The sequence below is a fragment of the Syngnathus acus genome, unplaced genomic scaffold (genome assembly GCF_901709675.1).
Source record: "Syngnathus acus unplaced genomic scaffold, fSynAcu1.2, whole genome shotgun sequence".
NCBI classification, from domain to species: domain Eukaryota; kingdom Metazoa; phylum Chordata; class Actinopteri; order Syngnathiformes; family Syngnathidae; genus Syngnathus; species Syngnathus acus.
Genome location: NW_023590222.1, coordinates 167,756 through 175,859, shown reverse-complemented (window position 1 = coordinate 175,859; position 8,104 = coordinate 167,756). Strand labels below are relative to the sequence as shown.

The 8,104-nt window shown below is 43.9% G+C and overlaps 1 non-coding gene across 1 annotated transcript; it reads right to left on the bottom strand.

Moving 5' to 3' along the window:
- Positions 1 to 7,809: 7,809 nt before the first annotated feature.
- trnaq-cug lies at positions 7,810 to 7,881 on the bottom strand. The gene has a single exon. It is a non-coding gene; the product is annotated as a tRNA-Gln (tRNA).
- Positions 7,882 to 8,104: the final 223 nt, after the last annotated feature.

The window sequence follows — 8,104 nt, the reverse complement described above, 5'->3', positions numbered from 1 at the left end:
ACCCCAGCGCCCTGCGTTCAAGTCTCAGTGGAACCTCAACTATTTTGGCATTTACCTATTCCTATTTATACTATTCCTATATCTGGCTTGTGAGCTGCTCCATAAACCATATACGTAACTTCCATGGATTAATGGTGTGGGTTCCATACTCTAGTGGTTAGTGCTCTGGTCTCTCACCCCAGTGACCTGAGTTCAAGTCTCAGTGGAACCTGAACTATTTGACATTACCTATTCCTATCTATGCTATTTGCTTGTGAGCTGCTCCATAAAACCATATAGGTAACATCCATGAAGTAATGGCGTGGGTTTCTGTAGTGTAGTGGTTAGTGCTCTGTACTCTCACCCCAGCGACCTGAGTTCAAATCCCAGTGGGACCAAAAATATCTTATCCTTGAAAAATTTGCAACAGAGTTGCTCGTGTGCTCCCCCATAAAACCATATACCATATGCTAGAGTTAGGGTGGTTAGAGCTAGGGCTAGGGTTAGAGTTAGGGTTAGGGTTAGGAATAGGGTAAGAGGTAGGGTAAGAGGTAGGGTTAAGGCTAGGGCTAGGGTTAGGGTAAGAGGTAGGGTTAAGGTTAGAGCTAGGGTTAGGACTCTCACCCCAGCGACCTGAGTTCAAGTCTCAATGGAAAAAAATGGCCAAAAAGAAAGGTGAGGGGTAAGAGCTAGGGTAAGAGCTAGGATTAGGGTTAGGGTTAGGAATAGGGTAAGAGCTAGGGTTGGGTTAGAGCTAGGGCTAGGGTTAGGAATAGGGTAAGAGGTAGGGTTGAGGTAGGAATAGGGTTAGAGCTAGGGTTAGGAGTAGGGTAAGAGGTAGGGTTAGGGTAAGAGGTAGGGTTAAGGTTAGAGCTAGGGCTAGGGTTAGGACTCTCACCTCAGCGACCTGAGTTCAAGTCTCAGTGGAAAAAAATGGCCAAAAAGAAAGGTGAGGGGTTAGAGCTAGGGTAAGAGCTAGGGTTAGGTTTAAGGTTAGAGCTAGGGTTAGGGTTAGGAATAGGGTAAGAGCTAGGGTTACGGTTAGGATTAGGGTAAGAGTTAGGGTTAGGGTTACAGTTAGGGTTAGAGCTAGGGTTAGGGTTAGGAATAGGGTAAGAGCTAGGGTTAGGATTAGGAATAGGAGTTAGGGTTGGGTTTACAGTTAGGGTTAGAGTTAGGGTTAGAGCTAGGGTTAGGGTTAGGAATAGGGTAAGAGCTAGGGTTAGGGTTAGGAATAGGGTAAGAGGTAGGGTTAAGGTTAGAGCTAGGGCTAGGGTTAGGACTCTCACCCCAGCGACCTGAGTTCAAGTCTCAGTGGAAGAAATGGCCAAAAAGAAAGGTGAGGGGTTAGAGCTAGGGTAAGAGCTAGGATTAGGGTTAGGGTTAGGTTTAAGGTTAGAGCTAGGGTTAGGGTTAGGAATAGGGTAAGAGCTAGGGTTACGGTTAGGATTAGGGTTACAGTTAGGGTTAGAGCTAGGGTTAGGGTTAGGAATAGGGTAAGAGCTAGGGTTAGAGCTAGGGTTAGGATTAGGGTAAGAGTAAGGGTTAGGGTTACAGTTAGGGTTAGGGTTAGGAATAGGGTAAGAGCTAGGGTTAGAGCTAGGGTTAGGGTTAGGAATAGGGTAAGAGGTAGGGTTAAGGTTAGAGCTAGGGCTAGGGTTAGGACTCTCACCCCAGCGACCTGAGTTCAAGTCTCAGTGGAAAAAAATGGCCAAAAAGAAAGGTGAGGGGTTAGAGCTAGGGTAAGAGCTAGGATTAGGGTTAGGGTTAGGTTTAAGGTTAGAGCTAGGGTTAGGGTTAGGAATAGGGTAAGAGCTAGGGTTACGGTTAGGATTAGGGTAAGAGTTAGGGTTAGGGTTACAGTTAGGGTTAGAGCTAGGGTTAGGGTTAGGAATAGGGTAAGAGCTAGGGTTAGAGCTAGGGTTAGGATTAGGGTAAGAGTTAGGGTTAGGGTTACAGTTAGGGTTAGAGCTAGGGTTAGGGTTAGGAATAGGGTAAGAGCTAGGGTTAGAGCTAGGGTTAGGGTTAGGAATAGGGTAAGAGGTAGGGTTAAGGTTAGAGCTAGGGCTAGGGTTAGGACTCTCACCCCAGCGACCTGAGTTCAAGTCTCAGTGGAAGAAAATGGCCAAAAAGAAAGGTGAGTTTGTAAAACTGCAGTTTAACCTCGTTTTCAATATTGATTTTTATTTATTTATTTTTTAATTCCACCACTTTTAAATAGTCCATTACATTCATATCTGCTCCTGTCTAGTATTTACCAAAATCCAAATTTGGTTCCAACAAGATTGGTTCTACAGGACATTATTGTAATAAATAACTCCTTATGAGCACAAGTGTAGATAGTTTTTTTTTCTCTTTAGTTTGCTGTTAGAAACTGTACCCTTGATCCGTGTGTTTGCTGTCCTAATAAGATAAGTTTAACATATTTTTTTCTGTACTTAAAAATCATCATTTCAGATGGGCTGATGCCAGAAGTCATAGAAGTGACCTCTTGTACCTTCACATCTCGTGGCCCAAGTAATGAAAAGTCTGCCAAAAAGTGAGGTGAGTTTGGAGTAATCCTTTTCAATATATAACTTTATCACGGTTGCTTTTAAATTGTCCAATTGTTACTACTGTATCAGTATCTAATTATCCTCACATATGCTGCTTACTAAGATTTAGATGACCCAAGCAAGATATATTAAACACCACGACTTTTTTTCTTAGACATGTAAGGTCTAAAGTTTAGACCTTTATTCAATCATAGTTGAATTTTGTGATAAAATGAAAATTAACCCATCCAAATTTATTTATATCATCTTTGTTTGTCTATGTGTAGCACGTTATCAAAGCAAATTCCCCATACATGTAAAACACTGTCTGAAAAAAGTTCCCCACTATCCCACGGTGACAAGACATAGTACACAATATACATACAAGTAAACAACACGAAAAATAAAAACAAGAAGGCACAAACAATGAATAAATAAGAGTGATGAATAAATAATAAATAAATAAATAACATAATAAATAAGAGGAGCAAAAATGGAGCAAGTGTGCATACAGCAGACAGTCAGAATATACCGCAAAAGTACAGGACGCTACGCAGAAGGGGGGAGAGAGTTCAGGATCATAACAGCCTGGAGTATGAAGCTGTTGGTGAGTCTGGTGGTGCGGAAGCGCAGGCTCCTGTACCTCTTCCCAGAGGGCAGAAGATCAAACACAGAGTGAGCGGGGTGACTCACATCACTCACGATCGCGGTCGCCTTGCGGGTGAGATGGGAGGTGTAAATGTCCTTCAGGGAGGGGAGTGAAGCACCAATAATCTTACCAGCTGTGTTCACTATGCGCTGCAGGGCCTTCATGTTGTATTCAGTGCAGCTACCACCCCAAACAGCGATACAACTGGAGAGGATGCTCTCAATGGTGCCACGGTAGAATGTAGTCATGACGGCCGGAGGAGCACTTGCTCGCCTGTTCAGAGGCAATATCAGTAAAATATATCATATAACGGACAGACACAATGATATTTGAGAAGTGAAATGAAGTTTATGGGACTTTCAGATTTGTCAAGAAGAATGGTGAAATATACCTTCAACCAGAATCCACACTCATTGGAAGCTATAGGAAGTGTCTAGAGCAGTGATTCTTAACCTTGTTGGAGGCACTGAACCCCACCAGTTTCATATGCCCATTCACCGAACCCCTCTTTTGTGAATATATATTTATTTTTTTCAAATTGAAGACAGAGATGTTTTTACTGGTGCACAAAATGAGCCGTGCATAAACATCACCTTGTTCAAAGAATAGAACCAACACGATGCATGAATTCACAACAAATGACATACCAGCAAATCAGTGTGACTTCTGCTGTTGCCTTTGCGAGACCAGTTCAGATATGCGAATTTATTAATCAGGTGTGTTTGGACCTCCGGAGTGGAGGCTCTGCCGAACCCCTGAAACCGACTCACCGAACCCCTAGGGTTCGACCGAACCCAGGTTAAGAACCACTGGTCGAGAGGCTGTTATTTCTGCAAAAGGAGGATCTACTAAATATTGATATTGAAATATTGTCATTTTTCTCTTGGGGTGCCCAAATTTATGTACCTGCCTACTTTTGATGAAATAATGATTGCACACTGTCTGCAAATCCAATAAACTTCATTTCACTTCTCAAATATCACTGCCGCCATCCACCGTGTATGGATTCGGGCTAGCGCCCAAAATTAAATTGGGCTAGTTGATCAACAGCAACGTTTTAAAGAAGGGCTTGTCTGGGAGTTGAACCCAGGACCCTCCGACACCCAAAGCAAGAATCATACCCCTAGACCAACGAGCCATGACGGAAGCTTGCAGACCATGTTACATTCCGTGTAACGTTGGCCTGTCAAACGCTCCACATAATGATAGACAACAGTGTTTCCAAGAAGAGATCGTCCGGGAGTTAAACCCAGGTAATGATGCACCCTAAGCGAGAATCATTCCCCTGCACCGATGAGCTCCATAGTCGACCAGCTGACCCCGTTACATTCCGATTGGTAGCCCATGGACCTGAAGACTGAATGTCAGTGATTAATGGAATAAATGGAATCTGGTTGGCCTAAGGCTCCTAATTCCCTAACTTCAAGCCCTAACGCTAACTCTAAAACCAGAACAATAACCAAACCCTAATAATTAACCCCTAACCTGCTAACTCGCTAACGGTAACCCCCTCACCTTTAACCCTAACCTCTAATGCGCCCCCTAAAGGTAGTGCCCTCTAAACTTGAAGGCAGGCATATACGAAAAAGACCAGCAGATTGCCCCATTTCAGTACTGTTTTAATAACGTTTACAGATGGTTAAAATCCACATAATAGTTATAAGCGCATGTGTTCTGTGAGCGTTCCCCTTTCTGCTTCCTCCCTTTCCTTTCTCCCGCCAAGCAGTCCATCTTGCCCCAACACAGGGCATGTTCCTTGTTAGTATCGTGGATAGTATCTCTGCTTGTCGCGTGAAAGACTGGGGTTCGGTTTTCAACCCAAGTGCGTTAACCTATGTTTGCAGCAGAGTTATTAGAGAGCTGCATTGGTTGTGCGTGCATCTTAAGTGAGTGACCTGTTAGTTTTTCAAAATGAACTCAAACTTTTATCTGTAGCCACCTTCTACTAAATCACTGGTCCCCAACCTTTTTGCGCCACGGACCGGTTACGTGTCAGAAATATTTCGTGGACCGGCCTTTATATAAATAAATAATACATTTATATACTATGTGCCTTCTTATTTTTACTTTGTGTATTGTTTACTTGAATGTTTTGTTTGTCTGTGGACCAATTGGGTGTAATATGTCTTGTCTCCACCGTGGGATAGTAGGAAACGCAGTTTCAATGTCTTTGTATGTCTTGACATGTGAAGAAATTGACAATAAAGCAGACTTTGACTTTGACTTTGATAATGCGTTACAGTAGTCCAGGCGCGACATAATAAACGCATGTATAATAGTTTCCGCATCACGAGAGAATCGGACGAATCTTACGAATATTACGGAGGTGAAAAAGCGCAATTTTAGTTATGTTCTTATTGTGCTTTTGAAAGGAGAGCGTTTGGTCAAATGTTACCCCGAGATTAGTTACAGTATCGCTCTGAGTGATAGTACAGTTATCCATAGTTATAGTGGTTTCCTTAAATAAGTGGTGATAACAAGCTGGACCAATTATCAACATCTCAGTTTTATCTGGGATAAGACGAAGGAAATTGAGAGACATCCATTGCTTGATCTCCGCAAGGCACGCCTCAAGATTACAACAGTCCTGCGGATTTGTCATCGATAACGGCATATATAATTGAGTGTCATCCGCCTAACATTGAAAACTAATGTTATATTTACGTATTATGTCCCCAAGCGGAATCATATACATATTAAATAGAATTGGTCCGAGTACCGATCCCTGCGGGACACCACAAGTGACGTTATAGAGCTCAGAGGTCGCATTACCATGGACTACTCGTTGTTTTGCTACGAATGGGAGATTTGAAACCGGCCTATAATTACTGAGACAGTCCGGGTCGAGATTTGGTCGCTTAAGTAGCGGTTTAATGATAGCGGTTTTAAAGGCTGTCCAAAGGAGACAGACAGATTAATTATATTTAAGACGGACGGTCCTAAAATTTGAAGTAATTCTTTAAATAGTTTGGCTGGGAGCGGGTCGAGTGAACATGTCGTTTGCTTAGCCGCACTAACCAATTGCGTGAGCCTTTCAACGGACACACTTTTAAAATTTGATAGGGTTATTGCATGTTCGTCAGCGCCGGTAATGGGCGGTCTCGACTGAGCGATTGGAACTGTCATCTTGATCTCATCCCTAATGGATTCAATCTTTCAAGCGAAAAATTTCATGAACCCGTCGGCTGAGTGGAAGGAGCTATCGGAGGTCGGATGGCACCACGTCAGCTTTGCCACTGTATCAAATAAGTATTTAGGATTGTTTTTATTGAGATTAATAATTTGCGAGAAATAATTAGTTTTTGCTAAAATAAGCGCATCTTTGTATTTCAGGAGGCTATCGCGCCATGCCTGATGGAAAACCTCAAGTTTGGTTCAACGCCATTTTCGTTCATGCTTTTTACATAATTGCTTAAGCGTCCGTGTTTCACCTGTGAACCGTGTAGTAGGCTTTCTACGGCGAGTTTTCAGACGTAGTGGCACTACCGAGTCGATGGCATTTAACAATGTCGCATTAAATCCATTTGTAAGATTATCAATAGAGCCGATATATGCTTGAAATATATCATTGGAGCCACCGTGTATCACTATATCCGAGTGGCTAGTGTTGTTGGACCTACGCTGTTGACTAGACCTATTGCGAGCTAGCGCCCTTAGATTAGCTTCTATGCTCTGCCTCCAGGGATACACATTACCGTGGCTGGATTTTTAAGTGTGGTGTTTTTCGTGTGATGGAGTCACCTATGACCAAGATGCGAGAGCCAGTAGGCCGAGATGGCTTGGGACGGCTATGCGTCTTAACTGGCTCATCGCGGTTAGCAAGCCGCTTGGGGCTAATTCAAGATTCAAGATGGCGGCGTCCCGGTTGGCTGCGGCTGCAACGGCTCTCGACAACCGACGAGCATTTTCACAAAATATGTCGCCTAGGACACTACAAACAACACAAAGTTTAGTTTATCCATCCAGTAGGTTAGTATATGATCGCCAGCGCCTGCTGGAGGTACGGTCATCAAGTGTTTTCGGACTCGTAGCCACAACTACCCTAGTCTGTTTACGTAGCCTCGGAGTGCTTCGGGCACTAGCCCCAGAAGCTCACAATGCAGCGGGCTCGCCGGGCAGCACACGCCGGAGGAGGAGTAAGCGTAGGCGGTGTGACCGGCGGCGGAAGCGCGGCTGTCGAGGTGGGCTAACGGCTAAGCTTAAAGCTAACCCCTACAAACCGCCGCTTCCATCCATCTTCCTCTCCAACGTCCGCTCACTGGATAATAAAATGGACCATCTACAACTGGAACTCTCTTCAAAGAGGGAGGTTAAAAACTGCTGCGCTCTCATCCTGACGGAGACATGGCTGAAACTCATCAATACCGTCCAACGCCGTTAGCCTGGAGGGGCTCGCTACATTCCGCGCCGACAGAAACAGCGAACTAAGCGGTAAATCCCGAGGAGGTGGGCTGTGTGTCTACATCAACAACAACTGGTGCAAAAATGCTAGATCTGACTTGAACTCGGGTCGCTGGGGTGAGAGTCCAGAGCACTTACCACTACACTATGGAACTCATGCCATTGATTCATGGAAGTTACGTATATGGTTTTATAGAGCAGCTCACAAGCAGTATAGATAGGAATAGGTAAATGCAAAAAAGGTTGAGGTTCCACTGAGACTTGAACTCGGACCAGTGGATTCAGAGTCCAGTGTGCTAACCATTACACTATGGAACCACAAGGTCCAGACCATGGCAGGCATATGCTGGTGTGGGAGCCAGAAGTTTTGAATTCTTTTTTTTTTTTTTTTTTTTTCTTCTTTTTTTTAATTGCTAATGTGTCAATTGCTGGGTATCTGAAACCAGTTTTTCCAGTGTCCAGAGACCAGCTATTCCAATTTAGTCCCATAATTGGCTTTCTGTACAGCGCACAAGTGGCAGGGAAGTCTGGGAGTACAGTC